This window comes from Myxine glutinosa, chromosome 5 (genome assembly GCF_964187855.1).
Source record: "Myxine glutinosa chromosome 5, kmMyxGlut1.1, whole genome shotgun sequence".
NCBI lineage: Eukaryota > Metazoa > Chordata > Myxini > Myxiniformes > Myxinidae > Myxine > Myxine glutinosa.
The window spans coordinates 27,034,179-27,057,197 of NC_136265.1; the positions used below are offsets into that span (position 1 = coordinate 27,034,179).

General features: G+C 47.1%; 1 long non-coding RNA gene across 2 annotated transcripts in view; it reads left to right on the forward strand.

Moving 5' to 3' along the window:
• Positions 1 to 6,555, forward strand: part of LOC137428716 (uncharacterized) — a 56,930-nt gene extending 50,375 nt beyond the window's left edge. Inside the window, exons 4-5 of one of the 2 annotated variants that reach the window (XR_013623435.1) lie at positions 1,945 to 2,104; positions 6,288 to 6,555. This is a non-coding gene — a long non-coding RNA (uncharacterized LOC137428716). The remainder of the gene's footprint in view (positions 1 to 1,944; positions 2,105 to 6,287) is intronic. The other variant, XR_013623434.1, reaches the window with a different exon arrangement.
• The last annotated feature ends 16,464 nt before the right edge of the window (positions 6,556 to 23,019 follow it).

The following is a 23,019-nucleotide window of genomic DNA, read 5'->3' on the forward strand; positions in this document are numbered from 1 at the left end:
GGAACGGGGGGGGAGGGGAGGAGAGGGGGGAGGGGAGGAGAGGGGGGGAGGGGAGGTGGAGGGGGCAGGGGGATGGGGAGGGGGAGGAGGAGGGGCGGGGGGGGTAGGAGAGGGGGAGGGGGGAGAGGGGAAGGGGGTGAGGGGGGAGGGGGAGAGGGGAGGGGGAGGGGAAGGGGGGCAAGGGGAAGGGGTAGGGGGAGGGGGAAAAGGGAGGGGGAGGGGGAAAAGGGAGGGGGAGGGGGAGGGGAGAAGGGGAGGGTGTAGGGTGGAGGGGGAAGGGAGGGGGAGGGGAGGACCGAGGGGGGAGGGGGAAGGGGGAGGGAAGGGGAGGGCCAGTCAGCAATGACGTTGCAGTTCTCATGGTCGGAGAGCAGTACAACAATCGCGACATCGTCCTGAATCTTCGCAACAGCACGAAGCGGGTTTTGCAGACTCACCGATCCTGTGACACCCTCCAGTACCGGCGTTGCCAGGTGGGGGAAGGGAGACCCATACATTCCCAACCCGTACATTCGCCCTCTCGACTCAAGCTCACTCGGACAAAAGCCTCGCACAAATTACACCGTGAAGGCCCAATGGCCATGTCTATGCCACAAATCAAGTACGTGAGCGAGTCGGGCGCACTGAATTGAAAATATATAGAACGCTCATACTCCGTGAAAAGTGAAGCCAACTGGCGGCGGGCATGGAACATCACATGCTTGCTCTGAGCGAATCAGCGCGCTGCTCTGCCACCGGTCAGAATCCGTGTATAATATTCCTCGCTGAAAAAAAATCTATGTGAAACATGCTACTATCGATGCTAAATCATGCTAAATCATGCTAAATGCTAATCATGCTAAAATCTATGCTACTTGCTGTGAGTTTATGGCGGCAAGGAACATCACGTGATCGCGTCACGAACATCATTCGTGATCGTCATCAATGAGCGCGAATGAGCGAATCAGCACGCTGCTCTGCCACCGATTCAGATTCTGTGTATAATATTCCTCGCTGAAAAAATATGGATCTAAAGATGAAAGAAAAAAAATCCTATGTGGTGTGAATGGCAATGTTCCTCGCTGAAATGTGAAAAAACGCAATCGCTTTTCGCTCTGAAATACGTGCGAACGCGTAACTGAGTTAATGGCGGCAAGGAACATCACGTGATCGCTCTGAGCTAATCAGCGCGCTGCTCTGCTACCGGTCAGATTCCGTGCATAATATTCCTCGCTGAAATGCGCTGAGGTAAACATATGGGGAAAAAATATTATGAAATAAATTTTTAGGTCGGCCATGTTCTTCCCAGGCTCAATGGCCATGTCTGTGCCAAATATCAAGTACGTGAGCCTCTCCGTTTAGGAGTCTATCGGTAACATTACACACACATACACACACACACACACATACACACAAACTGTGTTTTATATATATAGATAAACACACACACACACAAACTGTGTTTTATATATATAGATAATATACATATACCTATCGAGACAGATATTTCCAAATTTCTTTGCCATGAATGCAATTGGGTAAAATTATACATCTCGATCATTGATCAGCTCATTGACAGCAATAGGACAGGTAGCTTGGTACTTTACTCGGCATTGAGGTGTGTTGGAGTTGGTTCAAGTCCCGATGCTGTGAAAATTAAATAAAACCAAGATTCTCATGCTGTGAAACGGGTAGTGCTGCATACAGGAGCACACCATGCTCTGACAGGTATATCAAGCGCCAGCGCGAGTATATGTGTTTAGTTTAGACACTCGAGTCGGAGCGGGCACGGGGTCTCCGAGCAGGGGTTTCACCAGGCGCGGACCATTGTTTTGCCTCAGTCAGTACGGTTATTTATTTAATTATTGGTGTGAAAAAGTTGATTTCTCACCTCAGTAAGACTTGTATTTCGTCATGATGCTCAGTTTGGAGTTTCCCTTTAACCGAAGTGGCTTTTGTTGGCAGTGCCCGTAAACCAATTGGAAAACCACCACGTCCACATCCACGTCCACTTGGCAGTGCCCGTAAACCAATTCGAAAACCACCACGTCCACATCATCGAGGCTAAAATGTGCAGAAGACCACGTAATGAGATCATCCAACCCCGATCACACCCCACAAAAAGGTGAGTGACCAACGAGCTTGTGCTGTATCTGTGTCATGTACATCGTCTTACATTCCACAATGTGCTCATCATCAAAATGGCGACCACACCCCGTGCACCAAAGTAGTGGTCACTCAGCAAAACTGAAACGGTGAACACCTTTCAAAATTAGAGACACAATCTTCTTCATATTTTATCACTTGATCCCAACTTTACTCCATTCCTTACCGAGGGCGTCACCCGGGACAAGAAGAGCAGAGCGTTCCCCTGTGTGGAGTTGTTGAAGCACTTACTGCCCAACAGAAAGTCACTCTACTGAAACTTATTCCGGGTCCGATTGCAAACGACTACCCTGTGATGTCCCGTAACACCATGGTCCGAAACTCGACCTCCATAGTCCGTCAACATCTTGCATTCCAGTTGATGGGTGCACACTTCATTAGCCCATCCCTTGTACAGCCGGTGATGGGGTATTGTAATCACGTGTGTGTGTGTGTGTGTGTGTGTGTGTCGAGTCATTGTCATCAAATTTTCACCAAAGCTCGACGATTATAATACGGAGAAGGCAAATCATGAATGTCAAAAGGTCAAAGGTCAGCGTCGCATAAACTCATCAATTTTCATCCAATTGACTTGGAATTTAAGGAATTTTCATAGTGTCACATAATTGGTTCACCAATCAAAAGCGAGAGGCTGATTTTTTAAATTTTATCTAAAGCTCAAAGGTCAAGACTGCATAAAATCCAAATCCAAATCATTTTGTATTTTTTTTAAACTGTTTTCGTTATTTTGAGCAGATGGAAGAAGCAGAAGACATCTGGATCCAAATGGACACGGACTGGCTTTGCATTTTCAGATGATTTCTCGTTGACTTTGCAGCGATACGTCATAATCCCGACGAACGCCATGAAGACTTGTGCCAATTTGCCCACCTAGAAGACATGCAGGTTACCGCAGAATCGCTGAATCCCTCTTTCCTGATCAAGAAGCCCAATGGCGATTTTTGCTTCGTCACGGCCCTTGCTGACGTGGGTCGGCACAGTAAGCCCCAAATCTCTCTTGCCAACCGTAGATTCCATCCTCCACCAAGTTTCTCAGTGGAAGTTCCTCATTGTGAACGACCTCACGAGTGCCTTCTATCAAATTGATTTACCCTGTCAGTCCCTGAATGTAGCCACACCCTTCCATGGAATGCGCGTGTATTCCAGATCCGCGATGGGAATGCCTGGATCAAAAACAGCACTCGAATTACTCGTGATGCGTCCTTCGTGATCGCTTAGGGAAGGTGACCCTCACCAAACTCACTGGTGACCTCTATTGCAACGGTGGCACATCAGATGAGCTTCTTCAAAACTGGAGAATGGTTTTACATGCCTTGTACTGGTGTCGACTACGCCTCTCTGCTCCGAAGACAGTTATATGTCCGAAGAGCACCACCATCTTGGGCTACATCTGGTCTAGTCGTAGGATCCAGGCCAGCTCACATCACATGGGTAGGCTCTCCACTTGCTTGGCTCCTGAGAATGAGATCCTTTATCGGGGCAAATGAGGTTCTCGCTCATCACTGGCTGCTCCACACTGCTATCCCCCTTGGATGAGGTCATTGCTGGATGCCAAACATTGGATGGATGACTCCGTGGCAAACATTGGATGGATGACGCTATGACTGGATGCCAAACATTGGATGGGTGATGCCATGACTGGATGCCAAACATTGGATGGATGACGCTATGACTGGATGCCAAACATTGGATGGATGACGCTATGACTGGATGCCAAACATTGGATGGATGACGCTATGACTGGATGCCAAACATTGGATGGGTGATGCTATGACTGGATGCCAAACATTGGATGGGTGATGCTATGACTGGATGCCAAACATTGAATGGATGACGCTATGACTGGATGCCAAACATTGGATGGGTGATGCTATGACTGGATGCCAAACATTGGATGGATGATGCTATGACTGGATGCCAAACATTGAATGGATGACTCCGTGGCAAACACTGGATGGATGACGCTATGACTGGATGCCAAACATTGGATGGATGACGCTATGACTGGATGCCAAACATTGGATGGATGACGCTATGACTGGATGCCAAACATTGGATGGATGACGCTATGACTGGATGCCAAACATTGGATGGATGACGCTATGACTGGATGCCAAACATTGGATGGATGACGCTATGACTGGATGCCAAACATTGGATGGGTGATGCTATGACTGGATGCCAAACATTGGATGGACCACTTGCTGTCATCCGCACCAATTCTGCCCCCCGCTTGTTATGTCTGGTTCACGAAGATCTTCTTAAACATAAATGTTTGTGCATCAAGAATTATCACTTTAAAAATCCCAACAAGAATCCCATCGCCAAGAAGGCAGTTCACGAATTTGAGGACGAACCTTTACGAGAGGAGCCCATGGGACCAGTAACCCCACTGACACTCACACTGGCCACCGCCACTCTTCGTTCGTGAATTTGTGGACGAGGCCTCTCTGCCCATGAGATGTGGTGCCAGCGGGATCAGTTCACAAATCCCCAAATCTCATTCTCTGATCTGCAAATGATACAAATCCAACATCATCTTAGCTCCACAAATCACCGTTAGATTGAAAAATCTAATGTGCCCATGGGGTCTGTCAGGCCCAACATATCGGTGGAAGTCTGCTATTTGGTCTCCACTCTGACCATAACAAGTCATGCGCAGGAAACCACGACCTGTCTCTGCCATCGATGAATCCTTGTGTAACATACGCAAGTTGTGGTGTCCCAATTGAGGAGTGCAGCTTAACGGGTCAAAAAAATCAGAATTCCACAAGGTCCCCGAGTACTGGGAAAGAACGTCCGAACTCCCTCACAATCGGGTAGATGGAAGTTCATTACACACTGAGGAGGTTTTCCTCCAACCAGCATCAAAACCACCAGACACACTCATGCAGCCCCTATGACGTGTCTTCACCTGCCAATGGTGCTGAATCCTTCCAAATCCCGATCAACCAAGTACCACATCACGTCTCCGATACATCCCGAAATGTTGATTCCTGTCGACCAGATCACTCCCAATTTGTTGAGACCATCCATGACACCAGTGAGGATCATCAAACAATGTCCCCATCCAGGTGTACACCAAGACGCTCCAACCCTCGACGCTACCAGCGCAAACACTTCAAGGATTACATTTTGGGTACTTAGGATCACATTGTGGTCACAACACCTGCGTAAATACCGTCATGGGGCAGAATAATACCTGAGGCTGGAGGGCAGTCTACCCCTGCGATGCCCTTACCTGTAGTTGGTACATTTATCATAAATTTATTTGAAATATGGACTTTATTTGGAATTGTAATTTACCTGAAAAGTTTTGATCATTCATTTTATTATGTTTGTGATTTATTCCTGTTGTAAAGCGTGTTGTTTCAATTTGTTACCTTCAAAGTGTTTTTGTTCACCTTGTGCTCTCAATGTGTTGGTACATGATGTCCGTGACCTCCACCATCTTAAGTTATCATTATCTTTGTTTGAGTGTTTGTACTCAGCCCCCAATATCAGGAGCTGCTTACTCTCACCTGTTTTCTTCATGTATAACACTGGGAATTATAATAGATGAGTACGTGAACGAAAGGATGAAGAGAGGAAAGAAGAGGTCACACCAGCAGGTGATTTGGACCCTCAGATTGGAGTGGGTACGGGGTTACCGAGCACGGGCTTTACCAGGAACCGACATAGTTTTACATCGATAAACACGGTTGGTATTGGTGTGACTAATGATTCTCAGCTCAGTAAGACTGGTGTTTGGTCCTGGTGCCCCGTTTGGAGCTTCACTTTAACCTAAGTGGGTTTGACTCCTGACTCTGAAACTTCAATAAAACCAACATTCTGATGCCAACAGGTAGTGCTGCATCTGGGAGCACACCATGTATCGTAAGGTATAAACCAGGTTCGTTTTGGGATTATAGTTGCTGGGTCCTTCCGTCTTTATTTCGGGTTTGGTTGTGAAAGACCCCAAGTTACTTCTTCCAAAATACGAGGTGTGATAAGAGTGTGGGGTGTGAGACCCCAATTGTATCCTGTCGTGTTAATATTTGTTGATCCCGTTTAAGGGACGATCTGCTTGTAATAATTAATTAACATGATCAACCAATCTCATGAACAATACAAATAATTCCATATTTCCTTCTCACCCCAAGTGTTTTGTGGGGTTGAATAAGAGTTCATGGACCAAGACCGAGTACAGCACCTTACGGCTTCTCATCTCCTCTTCCAACAAGAAAACTGCTTCAACATTTCCTCTTCTTTGTGTTTCTGCTGCATGTTGATGTTTAACAATGATTATAAACATTAACAGTTTCTCATCAAATATAAACTCTTCATCAAATCAATGAATGTAAAATCACAATTTCATGGCTGTCCATCGATCATGTACCTGTTGCTTGCAATAAACACTTCAGCTCGTTACCTTTGTGTTTTCATTGGGAAAGGGGAAAGTAAAACAAAACCTGAACCTGCCATTACATTTTGTTGTTTTGCACAATTGTTATCGTGATTTTGTATCAGGTATTGTTCATTTGGCATCACTCAAGGTTGCAGTTGTGTTTGTAGCAGATCAGTGGATCGTTGTATTCGTTTTATTGGAAGCGGGAGGGTGTGTCCTACTTATTTGTCGCTCCAAGTAAAGCGGACAAGTCTTTTTAATATATGGTTGGGATGCAGGCAGTGGTGAGGGTGTAGTGAGTGCAGGCAGTGGTGAGGGTGAAGTGAGTGCAGGCAGTGGTGAGGGTGTAGTGAGTGCAGGCAGTGGTTTGGGTGTAGTGAGTGCAGGCAGTGGTGAGGGTGTAGTGAGTGCAGGCAGTCGTTTGGGTGTATTGAGTGCAGGCAGTGGTTTGGGTGTAGAGTGCCCGGCAGTGGTTTGGGTGTAGTGAGTGCAGGCAGTGGTTTGGGTGCAGTGAGTGTCGGCAGTCGTGAGGGTATATCGAGTGCAGGCAGTTGGGAGGGTGCAGTGTGTCGGCAGGAGTGAGGGTTTAGCGATTGCAGGCAATGGTGAGGATGTAGTGAGTGTACTGTGTAAGCAGTAGTGAGGTTTGGATATTTAAAGCTCGATGGTCATGATGATTAACGTTTTAGAGATTGAAGTACAGTATGGTGGTTCCCGCTCCATGCTAAAGTCTGAAATTGCAGGAACAATCCAAGTCAACTTGGATATCCCGATACATTTTCATGATGAAATAGAGCACCATCTGGTATATCTGATTTTAAATAAACCATGGTCAAAATGAATAAATAAACAAGAAAGATGTTGTGCACAGCATGATACTTGTGAAATCCAAATAAAAATTAGTTGCCATGGAAACAGCAATTTCTAAACTTTGCCTTGCCAAATGTTTTCCATGATTCATCGTTACGCAAAACGAATTTTGTTGACAAATATTACTGCAACCTAATCGGTGTTTTATATGTTTTAGACGCCTTGACCTTGTCTAAGTTTGACTAACTTTTACATGAGCAGACGTGTACAAATAAGCTGTGTACAAATAAGCTGTGTAAGTGTCAATTTAATATCTTGCAAACTTTTTGAGATGTGACAATAATAAAATCACAAAGTCCCATTTGATGATAATGTGGTGAAATTGTCATGGAAACAGTTGATGTGTCAAAACGGCGAAATCGATCGCTCCTATTTTGGGGTAATCATTTCTTTGATTTGATGTGCAAACCCTGTTCAAATATCAAGTAAATTGGATGAAAATTTGAGATTTTAGAAATTCGACTTGAGATCTTGAGATTTGACCTTGAGATCCAATTTCTTTGGTGTTTGACCACTTGAGAAATTGGCTGACTATAAGTGATCGTCCAACCACTGATTTTTAAAGCGCTGGTCAAGTGTAATGTAGCGATGCAAACCGGAAGCCTCAACAACGACTCTGTGACAATACGGGACTTTGAAAATGACGTAATCTGCTCCAGAATGCTTGGCATGCAAGACACCCCAAGAAACGGCGGTGTTCGGGGCACCTTAAAGTATATCGTCCTTGCGAGATAAGGATTGTCACCAAAAATGGCTCATATAATGACTAAAAGAAGCCGGAAATACTTGGAAAAGTACCTGAGAGAAAGGGCTGTGCCTCTGCACAATGAAAGACTTGGATAACCTAGCTCGCCGAATGGGCAACCACAAAGTGAAAACTCCCGACCATGTGGGCAAGGCCCGAGTGGACGGGCCTGTGCTTCGCAAACCCCTGATGGATCATTACCAGGAAATGGACTTTCCATCTTGAGAGAGTGCCTTCTGTGAACATGGCAGGTTTGGTTATTTATTTAATGGACGTCTGCAATTTGAAAAGATGCTGTACGTCATTACCAAGTAACAGTAACCAACTATTCGACAAAGGACATCTTCGTGACGTGAAAATACACAAGCCTTGTGTCAGCTATATTTACGTGCGAGCTCGATGTACCAGGTAGAATTATCTGAGGAAGACACCATTTGTGTGCATCTGAACACGAATGAGGACATCTATGGGCTTGGGAATGTAAAGAGTAAGTTTTAAGTTGACTTCTAAAATGATATTTACTATTAATCATGTTGGGAGGGATGGGAGCTGTGAGGGCTGTTTACAAATGTTTGTTTGGTTCCGGGGCCAAAAGAGAAATTATACTATATTTTTGCATCTATTGCTAAAAGAAGTGTGCACGTCCGCTTGTGCAACCGCTTGCTTTTAAAAACAGGAAATGATAGGAACTCGACACATTGCATCCTCAGATATTTCTCGTATTTGTGTGAGTCCAATTTGCATTTTGGAACAGAACAGTTACGGTTAACCAACACCGAAATTGCCATTCTTTCATTTAAATGCTGAAGATTATGTTAAATGATTATTTGAATTGCAGATTTCACGCCAGAACATTTACGGTTAACTATATCGAAATTGCCACTCTTTCGTTTAAATGCTGAAAATTATGTTGAACGATTATTTGAATTACAGATTTCACGCCAGCAACGCCAGTTTAAAAGTGCCCGGCTAATGGAAGTAAGTCACTAAAAACAACCACACACACACGAGTAGTGAGTCTAGTGGATAACTTCCAGTTATCTTCTTTGCCGCTCCTAAAATTGGGTTATTCTCTATGTTGCCGTCCCATTAATTCTCTGTATTCAACAGCATTTCCATATATCTCTTCCATCTTCCTTTAATTCCATCTGGGTCCACAACGATTTGTCCCACTTCATCCTTCAAGCAACTCACCCCCATCACACCACACCTCTTTCGCTATTTGCTTTGCAATCCTGAATACTGCTCTCTGATCCTCTTCCGAATCCAAGCGTTCTCCGAACATTTTCCTGGATGCCTCCTGTGCCTTTGCTACCTCTTTCTTTGCAGCCTTCTTGGCTGCCTTACAACTTTCATGCTCTGCCTTTTCTTCCCCCGTACCCTGCGCCTTCTGCCACTCCTTGAACCTCTTCCTGTTCTCGTCAATCCTCTTTCCAACCTTATCATCCCACCACCATGTTTCGAGTGCCTCGGTGGTCCTTTTGTCCATCCACATACCTCACCAATGGTTCCCAGCAGACTATCTTTCATTGACATCCAACCACTTTCAAGCTCAACCACATCATCCTCTGCCATACTCAGCCTCTCTTTTAATGCCTCCCTCACTGTCACCTCTTTCAACCTCCACACCTTCATTCTCGGTTGGTACTTCACCCGCCGAGCTCTCCTCGCACCTTTCACCCTTATGTCGCAGACAACCAAGTGGTGCTGTGAAACAACCTCCTCCCCCGGGATCACCTTGTGTCCCGGAGGTGACCCCTACCTCGCCTACGCACCATCGGGTAGTCAACAGTTCTCGTCGACCCACCTGACGTTTATGTAACAAGCTTATTATCCGCTTTCTGGAACTGAGTATTACAAATCAACAAACCAGCTCCATCAGCAAACTCCCAAATCCTATCACTGTCTTCATTCCTCACACGACATCCGTAACCCTTATGGACTCCTTTAAAACCATCTGTACTCCTTCCCACATGTCTATTTAGGTCTCCTACCACAACAACTTCCTCATCGTTCACGTTTTCCATCAGCTTCTCGATTGCACACCAGAACTTGCCCTTCTCTTCATCGCTCCGACCGGCCTGCGGGGCATATCCGGAGATGACGTTCACCAAGAGCTTTCCAATCATCATTCTCACCATCATCAACCTTTCACTCACTCTAGTCACTGTTGTAAAAACGGAGCCAGAAAACCTCTCAAGGACGAAGGGAGGCTTTAATGCAATCGACCTGGTGCATCTACCAACATAGAACCATAAGCATAACATTAATCTACATGATACAAGGAATACATTGAAATTCAATTGAAATTAAGCAACTACTACTAAACAGCAAATCCTTACCCAGCTCTCATAGAATCATGGAATCGAGTATCCGTCTACCACTCTCACAGCAGGTTACATTTGCAATACGCCCATCTCCACAGGGACCGCCCCCATCAGACAGTAATGTGTATCAGCCCAACAACTGGCTGTATGTAGACTTTTCATATCATTCTCCCTGTATCAAGAATACCACTAATAGGAATAGTCGAATCCGAAGCGGGTTGGAGGTTGACACAGTCGACCGCTGCAAGTGCGATACACACTGTCGTCATAGGCCCCGACGCTAGGCATAGACTGCTGCTCACCATCACCCTGCGATCTCCTATCAGAACCGGGCGAGTCCACAGCCGGAGGCAAGGGAGACATGATTTTGTACAGCAAGGCAGTGTCATCCCCCGTACCATCGGTGGGGTTCGAGTCGGGCACGACGGGGGTAGTCGAGTCAGCCTCCATTTCATCCATCTCACCACAAGGTGCTCGGTGGCACAGAGGAACCATAGTTTGCCTGCTGTCTGGCAGCCAAACATGTGCATGCTGCGGATTCGCTTCCAGTATGTCGACCTGGTCAGCAAGTAGCTCATTTTGACGAACCACATGTCTTAGAAGTGCATGTCCGGGCTCAGCCAGCCACGTGGGTAAGGGGCCCATATAGCACTAGAACCTCTACTTTGGTATCGGAAGAGTCTCTCATGAGGCATGGAATTAGTGGAGGTGAATAACAAGGAGCGGATCGCGTGTAAAGCCTCCGGGAGCACCCGTTCCCACATGGTCGGGGCTAAGCCATGGGTCCGCAAAGCCATAATAACCGCACTCCAGATAACACCATTATATTTTTCGATTTGTCCATTCCCTCGGGGGTTATAGGCGGTGGTATGACTGGAAGCGATGCCACATTCGAGGAGAAACTGCTAAAGCTCCCGTGACATAAAATCTGTCCCACGGTCACTGTGTATGAAGGCAGGATATCCGAACATCAGGAACAGCTGCCTAAAGCAACGAATCACTGTCAGGGCAGATGTGTCAGCACATGGAAATGTGAATGGGAACCGAAAGTACTCGTCCACTATCGTCAGCATGTACCGATTACCAGGCAGGGGCCCCTTGACATCGACATTCAGTCGTTTCGACAAATCGACACGCATGGTTTACCAGCGTGTATGAGAGTACCCACCGCCGGCTGGTAGAAACTCTGTTTTAGTTCTGCACAAACCCTGCAGGTCTTGCATAAATGTCGTATTTCCTCCACAGAGAAGGGTAAGTTCTTTCTCCTCACAAAGTGAACCATCCGAATCATGCCAGTGACAGAGCGCCACGTGGATATCACGCAGGTCGCCGACGGTCATCCCAGCACAGACGGGCCTTGATAGCGCATCAGCAACGATGTAGAGCATACCCGGCCTGTACTTAATGACAAAGTGATAGTCAGCCAGTTCTATGCGCCAACGATAAATCTTCTTGTTCTTTATCTTTTGAGAATGCTTCCGGTCATACATGAACGAAACAGACTGTTGATCGGTTATGACAGTAAAACGACGTCCAAGAAGGATATGCCTTGATCGGCGGATTGATTCTACCACGGCATACGCTTCCTTTTCGATGGAGGAGTGGCGTCGCTCACTATCAGTTAGAGACAGTGAGAAGAATGTTACTGGGTGGTCTCCCAGGCTCAGTGTCGCTGTGATTGCGCAATCGGATGCATCTGTTTCTATCACAAAAGAAATTGTCTCGTCGATTGAAGTCATGACCGAGCAGGCGACGTCACCCTTTAATTGTTGAAATGCCATCAGCGCGGCCAAGGGCAAGGGAAATGTTTTGCATTCCACAAGTGGCCTTATTTTCTCTGAGAAGCGTGAGACCCACATGCTATAATAAGCGAGTAGTCCCATTGTACATCGGAGAGTCGAATGGTCAACGGGTGGGGCAAGGTTGAGTAGGGGCAGCAGGCGAGCAGATCAGGCCTTATCTCTCCTCCAAACACCGTGTACCCCAACAGATTTATGGTTCCCACAGAATAGCTACATTTCGATTCTTTGAAGGTCAGTCAGTATTTACGAGCAACATCCAAAAACCGACGTAGGTTCGAGTCGTGGTCTGTTTGATTCCAGCCGCAAACGGTCACGTTATCAACGTAGATGAATACATCTTTCACTTGTACTTTTGCCAAAATCTCGTCTATCTCCCTCTGGAAACATGCTACTCCGTTAGTAACACTGAACGGGATTTTTTCTAGGGAATTGATACAGCCTCTGGCCTGATTTGAAAGCCATGTAAGGTCGGTCGGCAGCGCGTATAGGAATCTGATTATATGTGCTTTTGAGGTCGAGCATGCTGAAGACTATACTTAGATACCGCTCTTACCATGTCGTCAATTCTGGGTAAAGGATACACGTCGAGCTGGGTAAACCTATTAATGGTTTGGGAGTAATCTGTCACCATGCGTTTCCTGTGGCCTGGGGTGTCGACGACCAGGACTTGTGCATGCCACGGCGACCGGCTGGGATCGATAATGCCTTCGTGTAAAAGGTGTTTAGTTTCAGCGGCTATAAAGATAGCATCCAGCTGGGAATACCTTCTAGATTTGACAGCAACCGGATGATAATCGGCAGTCAAGCTCAGGAATAGTCGAGGCGGTTCGACATCTATCTTGATAAGGGCGCAGATCAAGCGTGCCTCTGAGCCCACAGATAGCGTGTGAGTGCCGCCGAACTGCATCCCTAAACGTTTTTGCCGATTCAAAAAATCGTGACCCACGAGGATGTTGGAGCAGAGGTTAGGGAGCACAAGCAATTTAACATCATGATAAGTAACATCATGACCACCATACAACATCATGCAACCATCATGCAACCAGCTCCACCATACACAAACCGCACGCTCGCTGCCATAAGGCTCCCGAGGCCATGTACACGCGCTGAGTCGAGGCGGCGGGAGTCCACCCGAATCGCTCCACGAGACGAGGGCTGATGTAGCTTCTATCGCTCCCCATATCAACCAATGCTTCCACCGTCTGTCGGATGATTACGACCGACACCAAGGCACAATCGAGTCTGCTCGGAGCTCCCGGGTTCCCGTCGACAAGCGCGCGCCTGCGAGCGTCGCTTGTTTGATCTTGGGCACGCAACCTACTTTAGCAAAATGTCCGCGCTTCCCACAATTATGGCACACCGATTCCCTGGTGGGGCAAGTCATGCGAGGATGGCGACGATTGCCGCAGAAAAACATTTGCCAGTCTGACCAGCGGGCGAGGTCACCGAGGCTGTACGGTGCTCGTTTATTTCATCATCAGAGCTATCGTTGCATACTGCGCATCAAGTGGCCACTCGAGCAGGCGCTCACCCGGCGTCAACTTCCAGGTTGCCGTGGTCGTGCGTACGAGTCGTGTCGTGAGCAGTAGCACCAGCAGCCGTGAAGGGTCGACCATAAGTGTCGGATATGGCTTGATCCGACTGCAGCACCCGAGCCTGGTCGAAGGCTTCTTGATAAGTTAGCGTCTATTTCTCGAGCAAACGTTGTCTCATTGTAGAAGACTGCAGACCCGTTATAAAGGCATCATGGAGCAGATCATCTGTGTACTGCAGAGACGTACTGTCTTGAATAGCGCAATCCTGTGCCAGCAGGTGTCGAGCCTGGCCATACATTTTTTTATTTTTTTATTTTTTTTGTATACCGAATCGAGGCTCTTGAAAGAGCTAACATTTACTTCACAAACAAATCAACCAGACAAACAAAATATATAAAAAGAGGGAGCGGAAGACAAGATGGGGAGAGAAGGGGAAGCACACAAACACAACATTTGAGAGCAGGGAGATGTGTGGAAGGGAGAGGGCTTGGGGGGAGGAGGCGTGGGAAGGGGGGAGGGGGGAGGGAGAAGTATAAAACACAAGGACACCAATGACTTCCAGGACAGAAGTTGGTATTTCAAAAAAGTGGAATTGGGGTGAAATTAGGGGGGGTAGAAAAGATCAAGGTTTTGGATGGGGGAAGATAAGAGATGGTGGTGAACAGCTGTTTTAAAGACCTGGAGGGTGGAGTGGGATTGAAGAGAGTGAGGGAGTTTGTTCCAGAGGCGGGAGAAAAGAGGAATGAAGGAGTGAAGGTGAGCAGAGAGTCTTGATTTTGGCAGTTTGACCATAAGAGGGTTGCAGGCAGATCGTGTGCGACCTATAGGAATATTTGCGGAACAGAGCCCAGAGAGAGCTGGGGGGGCAAGGCCAGAGAGGAGTCGGTAGAAGACGGAAAGACCACCAACCTGCCTGCGGTGAGTGAGTGAGAGGCCCTTGGAGTTAGCTTTATCGCGGGAGATTCCAATGATTCTGAATGCTTTGGTTTCAACAGCGTGAAGACGAGCTAGGTGTGAGGCAGGAGCACCAGCCCAGAGGGGAGAGCAGTATTCCATTGAGCTGCGGATTAAAGCCTTGTATGTGGTGAGGAGCTCAGGTGTGCCAAGGAAGGACTTCGCATGACGGAGGATGCCCAGTCGGCGACTGGCTTTGGAGGCCAGATTTGAAATGTGGTTTTCCCAGGAAAGATCATGGCAGATAGTGAGACCCAAAAGCTTGAGTGACAGAACTTCTTGGAGAGGATTATTCAGAAATTGGATGGGAGGGTTGTCCAGTCGGTCTTTTCGGAGAGACATCGTAAGAGTTTGAGATTTGTCAGGATTGAAAGACTTGTTCCACTTGTTTGCCCAGTCTGTGATTTTGTCCAGGTCTGCAGAGAGTGAGGAGGCTGCAGACTGCCGATCTGAGGGATGAAGAATGGAGCGACAGAGAGTAGAGTCATCAGCAAAGAGATACAGAGGATTTTCAAGAGAGTCAGAGAGATCATTGATGAAGACCAGAAAAAGCACAGGGCCCAGCACACTGCCTTGTGGAACTCCAGCCTGAACAGGAAGAGGAGATGAGAGAAACCCATTCAGGGCCACACGTTGACTATGACTAGAGAGGAAGTCCGCCAGCCATGCGTGGAGATTTCCATTGATACCAAAAGAGGAGAGTTTGGTGAGCAGAGCGGGGTGCCAGACCGTATCGAAGGCACGTGATATGTCAAGGGAGACTGCTCTAATTTCCTGTTTGGCATTGAGGACCTCCATCCATTGTTGAGAAAGTAGAAGCAGCATGTCCAGAGTAGAGTGTCCAGGTCTGAAACCAAATTGATGATCAGAGATCAATCCATTGGAGAAGAGGAAAGATTTCATATCTGAAGCAATGATGGATTCCATGACTTTGCTGATAATTGGGAGAAGGCTGATTGGTCTGTAGTTGCTGGGATCTGTTTTTGCACCTTTTTTGTGCAAAGCGGTGATGTTGGCAGATTTCCAAGCAGATGGAAGATGACCTTGAGCAAAAGAGAGGGTGAAGGGAACAGAGAGAGGGAGTGAAAGAGCGGAAGAACAGGCTTTTAGGACCGGGGTTTGGTGACGATCCGGAAAAGAGAACTTGGGACAAAACTCTGAAAAAGTTGAACAGTTTGATCCATGTACTGTGATACCTTGCTGAAGATGAGGTGGATACTAGAAACCAAATTGCTGATAATACCCGATTTGTATCTCCTCAATTTGTTGGTAAATCAATGCCAGGTGAAGCTGAATGCTCCAACAAAGCAGAAAATACCAAACACACATTTACATTTCAAACAAACCCAAATACATCACTTGGGATATTACAACACAGGATGTATCTAAGGTGTTTGTACTCACAATGGAAGCAAATTATGAACTACACATGAAATCACAATTCATGAGAGTTTTCGGTCTGCACGGATCATCCAACCGCCGAGCTGTGTGCACACGCTCCTGCAGGTACCGTTCCAGGGCTCGAACCTCGACACAGATATAAACTGTTATCCTGGTGCTTTACAAACAAGGAACCAGGGCAAGGTGTGTGTGTGTGTGTGTGTGTGTGTGTGTGTGTGTGTGTGTGTGTGTGTGTGTGTGTGTGTGTGTGTGTGTGTATATGCACAATTCCCTCCCTCTTCTGCTGGCGTTTCTGCGCTAATACGCTAATTTTAAAACCCGAAGTTTTTAAAATTTAAGGTGTGCTGTAGTTGCTCTGAGATGTACTGATTCCGAATATGCCTTTGGTTTTTCTCTGGGATGAGTAGTTCTCGAGTTATAAGAGGACAAACAAACATACTGTAACGAATGTGGAAACGTTACAATGTGAACGTTACAAACGTACGGTACCACCCTGTAATGTAAATAATGGTCGCAGTCAGCGTCCTAGTTAATTGCATGAAAAGTACACGCAGGTCACGATATATCTTTTAAATAGTGTATTTCCTTATTCCATGTAGGCTAAGTATGTGTTTTCCCACTAGATTGACTTTGCATTGTATCAAACAAAATAAGCGTAGGCCCTTCCAATTTCCCCAAAACCTCCCTTCCAATTGCCTTCCGCATTTTGGCCGGTTTTCTTCAAACCACCATTGGCCACGAGGTAAGGTTGGGGAAGACAGGCGTGTCTCCACCTCGTCATAAGAAGGAAGGAGTGAACCAGCCCTAACAGCCAATCAACACCGCGGTGAGTGACCCGGTAGGCGTGCCCTCGGAGTCGGCGGCTTGATTTCGCTCGAGGTGATAAAAGCGACTGCAAGGGACTGCTTTGGGAGATGAGCTGCGAGATGACCCTGGGAGAGGAGCAAAGAGGCTGCACCAAAAAGAGGCGGTGAGATGCGAAACGCTCCAAGCCAAAGAGGAGAGGTACTCGGCAAGGAGACCAGCTTTGGAGAGACGCGCTGAAAGGAGGGAGACGGCCCCACCCCAAGGAGAGGAGCAGGTGTGCCGAACCAGCGCGTAACGTCTACCGCAGTGGAGACACGACGGAGGGTTTCCTGCCAAAACCGCGAGGAATTGCGAACGGCGGCCTCCCGACCTTGCCTCCCTCTCAAGCAATCCATCTCAAGCCTTACCTGCCTGCAATATCCCCTGTGTAAGTGTGAACGTCCTGTCCTGCTCGTTTGTCTTGGGGCTAAGTAAAAATGAATAGTGTAAGTTAAGGATTCGCTGTGTTACTGCTTCTTCCATCCATTGCTTGTGTGTGTATAATAAAATCTGTTCTTCCTCCGTATTCTTCTTCTTCTTCTTCTTCTTTTTCATTCTCTTTCGGTCGCTTTAGAGATTTCCCGATTGAATATCTGTGGGGCGATCTGGTCAACGTCGGGTGGAATCGGGTTTTAATCAGGGAGGAACTGTTCGGACGCGGTTAAATACACCACCGCTCGGTCAATATAACATCTAAAACCCGCGTCTGTAACAATACTTTACTGCTTTATATATATATAAGTTGGTACGATTCGGCCAAGGAATCCCAGAGATAATTGCAATTAAGTGAGCCGTGACGTCACGGAACGCGCCGCCGGTAATATATTATAATTTATGGTAATCTATGCAGCACGACATGGTCATCACGGAAAACAAGGCGCCTTTGTCGGCTCAAAACGGCTCTCCCAGGGTCAAACTCGGTAGCCTTGTGAGCGCACGGTTCAGCCCTTCAAGAAAAAGTTTATTTTGTAAAAATCGAACCACGCGTTAAAAAGATATGACTGGTTTTGTTGGCCGGCACGGCGGCGCTCGAATCGGCTCGCGATAAAATCCAACACGTCCTTTGTCGGGGTCGTCTGAACCAACCACGGGGCCTAGAAGGCTGGGACTGGTCTCAAAAGTTAGGTCTCGATCATATCTCGTAATGCTGGAAGCTGCACGTCTCTGTGATAATCTTGTGGACCATGACAAGAGATCGTGCGAGTCGCTCGCAACGGCTTCAAGCACTTCCGCATTCGACCATTTCATGAACGCCATACGCCCCGCCCATCAAAGCGCGTACGTATTATACGAACATACAGTGGCCCATGTGTCGTCATTTGCGCATGCGCCAAAGTCTTTGCAGGAACATGAAGCATCGGAACAGCGCATTTGCGCATGCGCAAGAGTGAGAACCGCCTGTGCACCATTACGCTAACAGAAGCGCTGGCGCTGCGAAGCGCTAGAGGGAGCGCTGCGCTCCCTCCCTTCGATTCCCTCCCTCTTCTGCTAGCGCTTCTGCGCTAATACGCTAATTTTAAAACCCAAAGTTTTTTTAAAATTTAAGGTGTGCTGTAGTTGCTCTGAGACGTACTGATTCCGAATATGCCTTTGGTTTTTCTCTGCGATGAGTAGTTCTTGAGTTATAAGAGGACAAACAAACAAACATACTTTACTGCTTTATATATATATATATATATATATATATATATATATATATATATATATATATATATATATATATATACATATATATATATATATATATATATAGATATACATATATATGTGTGTGTGTGTGTGTGTGTCTGTGTGAATAAGAGAGAGACAGAATTGTGAGGAACAAAAATGAAAAAAACGAGATGTGTGTGTCTGCTGTGTGTCTCTGTGTCGCCATTTTTCTCAGAGATGGCTGAACAGATCTTCGTCAAACTTTCAGAGGTTCATCAGCGAATGCTTGGGAGTGGTTTATAAATAAAATAAAATAAAAAATACACACACACGTACACACACATGTACACCCACACACATGCACACACATACATGCACATACACACATATACACCAATTTTAGGAAGGGCATCACTATGCTCAGGCATAGAATTCCAGGTAGCCTTTTCTGTTATCTTAAGGTGCCAAACAAATGTAGAAACCATGTCATATCCTGCAAGTGCAAGGCACACTTCTCATTTCAGGAATAGATGTATCATGTATCTTGTGACCCCAAAACCAAACAAACAAGATATTGTTGAGGAAATGATCCTTAGTGGTTAAATAATCTTTAGTGTAACATACTCCATGTGAATAGACATGTGTTGCTTATGTAATATATAGCCATCTCCCTTCTGGGTGCTTCTCTTCCAGACCAAATTTCCCATCTCGTTCTGTGTATTCTTCACATTCTTTCCTCTCCTCGTTCACAAAATAACTCTTCTGGCCCGAGCGAGTCATACCAGGTGTTACGGCAGGGGGAGGGGGAGGGAGGGACGCGGGTGTTACCGCAGGGAGTCAGGGCCTCCAAGCTTGTGCAACACCTGAGATGGACTTGGAAGGCTTCCCAGAATCTTGCGCACCAGCACAGGAAGGGCAATATTATTTATCCCCAATTGTATCTCAATAAGATAATTTTCATTTGATATTCTCCAAGGACACGAGTATCTCTTGAAATCACTGTTACGTACAAATCCTGTTTATTTGATATATTTCTAAGACAAGTATAAACCTGAATTGGTCTCGCACTCATCCTGCTTGCCCCGACCCCAAGGTACTTGCTTGCCCAAGGGCTTTCTCCTCAGATGACAGGCAGACGATCGCACTGGTTCACAGCCGATATCTGGCTTGTTAGAAGCAATATATACACCAATTTTATTTGCAATATATACACCACCACCCCTCCCCTCCAAATCTTCCCCATCACCCATCTCTGTCAAATCTTCCCCCTTGCCCCTCCCCCCCAAATCTTCCCAAACACCCATCCCTTTCAAATCTCCCCCGCTGCCCCTTCCCTCCTAAACTCCCCCCACACCCCTCCCCTCCGAGACTCTCCCTCACTCCTCCCCTCCTAGACTCCCCTCTCACCCCTCCTCCTCAAAGCGTCCTCCCCGCTTCTTCCCCCTTCCAACTTTCACCTTCATCTTCCTCAACCTTCTGCCTCACTCTTCCCCCTCCTCAAATAACACCTCACTGCGCCTCACCCAAACACCATCAAACCTTTTGTCCGCCCAATTCTTCCCTTTCTCCAAGCTATTCTGTAATCTCTGACACACCTGCAACAGCTCTCCCTACCTCTTCCTCCTCTTCCACATCCTGCCCTACCGCTCCCCCCCCCCCCTGTTCTGTATCCGATGCTCCCCCTTCCTCTTCCTTAACAGTATGGACCTCAAACATCCGGGGCCTTCGCTCAAACTTAACTGATCTCTCCATACAGGTTGCTTCTGACAAACCAGACGTGATCTGCTTAATAATAATAATAATAATTCATTTATTTTGTATAGCGCTTTTCCAGAAGCCCAAAGGCGCTTTGACAGAGTGGAAAACATAATGCATAACAATACATGAAAACAACAATTGCAAAAAGACAAGAATCAAGAAAACAAACAGCAGCGATATACGGCATATATATAAGACAAGAATCAAAAAGACAAGACAAGAATCAATAGGGAAATATTTAAAGCAAAAGGAGGGAGAAGGAGAAGAGATAGTCAGGGGTTAAATGCTGTGGGTTGAATGTTGAATGCAGCGTTGAACAGGTGGGTCTTTAGTGATGTTTTGAATGTGGTGAGTGAGGAGGAGTCTCTGATGGTGTGAGGTAGTGAGTTCCAGAGGGTGGGAGCAGCGATGGAGAAGGCCCTGTCCCCCCAGGATCTGAATTTGGTCCGGATGGAGGGGGTCAGGAGGTTGGTACCAGCAGAGCGGAGGTTGCGGGTGGGAGTGTGTCTGGAGAGGAGGTCAGCCAGGTAGGATGGGGCCAGGTTATGGAGGGCTTTGTATGTCAAGAGGAGGATTTTGTACTGGATTCTCTGGGGGATGGGGAGCCAGTGAAGCTTGTAAAGGACGGGGGTGATGTGGTCACGGGTCCGGGAATGAGTGAGTAGACGGGCAGCGGAGTTCTGAATGTATTGGAGTTTATTGGTGATTTTTGAGGGTGAACCATAGAGGAGGCTATTGCAGTAGTCCAGACGGGAGGTGATGAAGGCGTGGATGAGGGTTTCTGCAGCCGTGGAGGAGAGGGATGAGCGGAGACGGGCAATGTTTTTCAGGTGAAAGAAGGCTGACTTTGTGATCTGTTTAGTGTATTTGTCGAAGGAAAGGGTTTGGTCAAAGATGACGCCAAGATTCCGGATGTGAGGGGAGGTGGATACTGGGATACCGTCGATGTTGAGGGCAAAGTTATGGGTGGATTTTGTGAGCGTTTTTGGGCCAATGATGATTATTTCAGATTTATCACAGTTAAGCTTGAGGAAGTTGATTTGAAGCCAGGATTTTATTTCAGTGATGCAGTTTGTCAGGATAGAGTGGGTGTCGGTGGAGACGGACTTGGTGGAGATGAAAAGCTGGATGTCATCGGCGAAGCAGTGGAATTGGAGACCATGACGGCGGATTAAGTGACCGAGCGGGGACAGGTAAAGGATGAAGAGGAGGGGGCCAAGAACTGAACCTTGGGGGACACCTTGGGGGAGGGGAGCAGTGGGGGATTTGCAGTTATTGATGGAGATGAACTGGCATCTGTCAGAGAGGTATGATTTAATCCAAGAGAGGGCAGTGCCGGTGACGTTAAAGGTGGATTCAAGTCGGGTGAGGAGGATAGTGTGATCGATGGTGTCAAAGGCAGCGCTGAGGTCGAGGAGGACGAGAATGTTGAGGTTGCCAGCGTCAGAGGAGAGGAGAAGGTCGTTGGTGATTTTGAGGAGAGCAGTTTCAGTACTGTGGTTGGAGCGGAATCCGGATTGGAATGTTTCATCCAAGTTATTGGCAGAGAGATGATGTTTGAGTTGAGTGGCTACAGCGCGTTCCAAAACTTTTGACAGAAAGGGTAGGTTGGAGATGGGTCTGAAGTTGTTTAGGGTGTCAGGGTTTAGACCAGGTTTTTTTAGAATGGGGGTAACAGCAGCAATTTTGAGGGAAGGTGGGACGATGCCTGTAGACAGGGAGGAGTTTATTGTTGCAATGATAAGTGGAGAGAGAGCAGGGAGGGAGGCTTTGACAAAGCTGGAGGGGATGGGGTCAAGAGTGCAGGTGGCAGTTTTCATTCCTATGAGGAGTTCAGAGAGGTCAGTAGGAGAGATTGGGGAGAACCGAGACAGGGGATGGCAGGACAAGGGGGGGCAGGTGGTTGGAGGGGGAGCGGGTGCGGCGGTGGTCAAGCTGTTGTAGATGTTGTCAATTTTGCGTTGGAAGAAAGAGAGGAAGGAGATGCAGTTGTCTACTGTGAATGACTGGGTGGTGGTGTTCAGGGGGCGGAGGAGTTTGTTTATTGTCGAGAAGAGTGCTTTTGGGTTTCCGGAGCCAGAGTGGATAATTTGAGAGTAGTAGGCAGAGCGGGCGCGGGAGAGGGCATCTTTGTAGTGTTGTATGTGGTCCTTGTAGGCTTGGGAGTGAACTGTGAGACCCGTTTTATTGCGGAGTCTTTCAAGTTGGCGAGCACGAGTTTTCATCAGGTGGAGTTCAGGGGTAAACCAGGGAGCAGAATGGGTGAAAGAAACTGTTTTGGTTTTTACAGGCGCAAGCTGGTCAAGGCAGGAGGAGAGAGTGTGGTTGTAGTAGTCAGTGAGGTCGGAAGGGGTGTGGAGGTCAATGAAGGGAGAAGTGGACATTTTTTCAGAGAGGGTGGATGAGAATGAGGTAGGTGAAAGAGCGTTTAGCTTACGGAAGTTGATTGTGCGATAATGCCTTGGTGTTGGGGCGGGGATGTTGATGGTCAGAGTGATGGCTAAGTGGTCAGAGAGGGTGAGGTCGGAGCCATAGAGATGGTGCAAATTTAATCCAGTGGAGCAGACAAGGTCCAAAATGTGACCACGGATATGGGTAG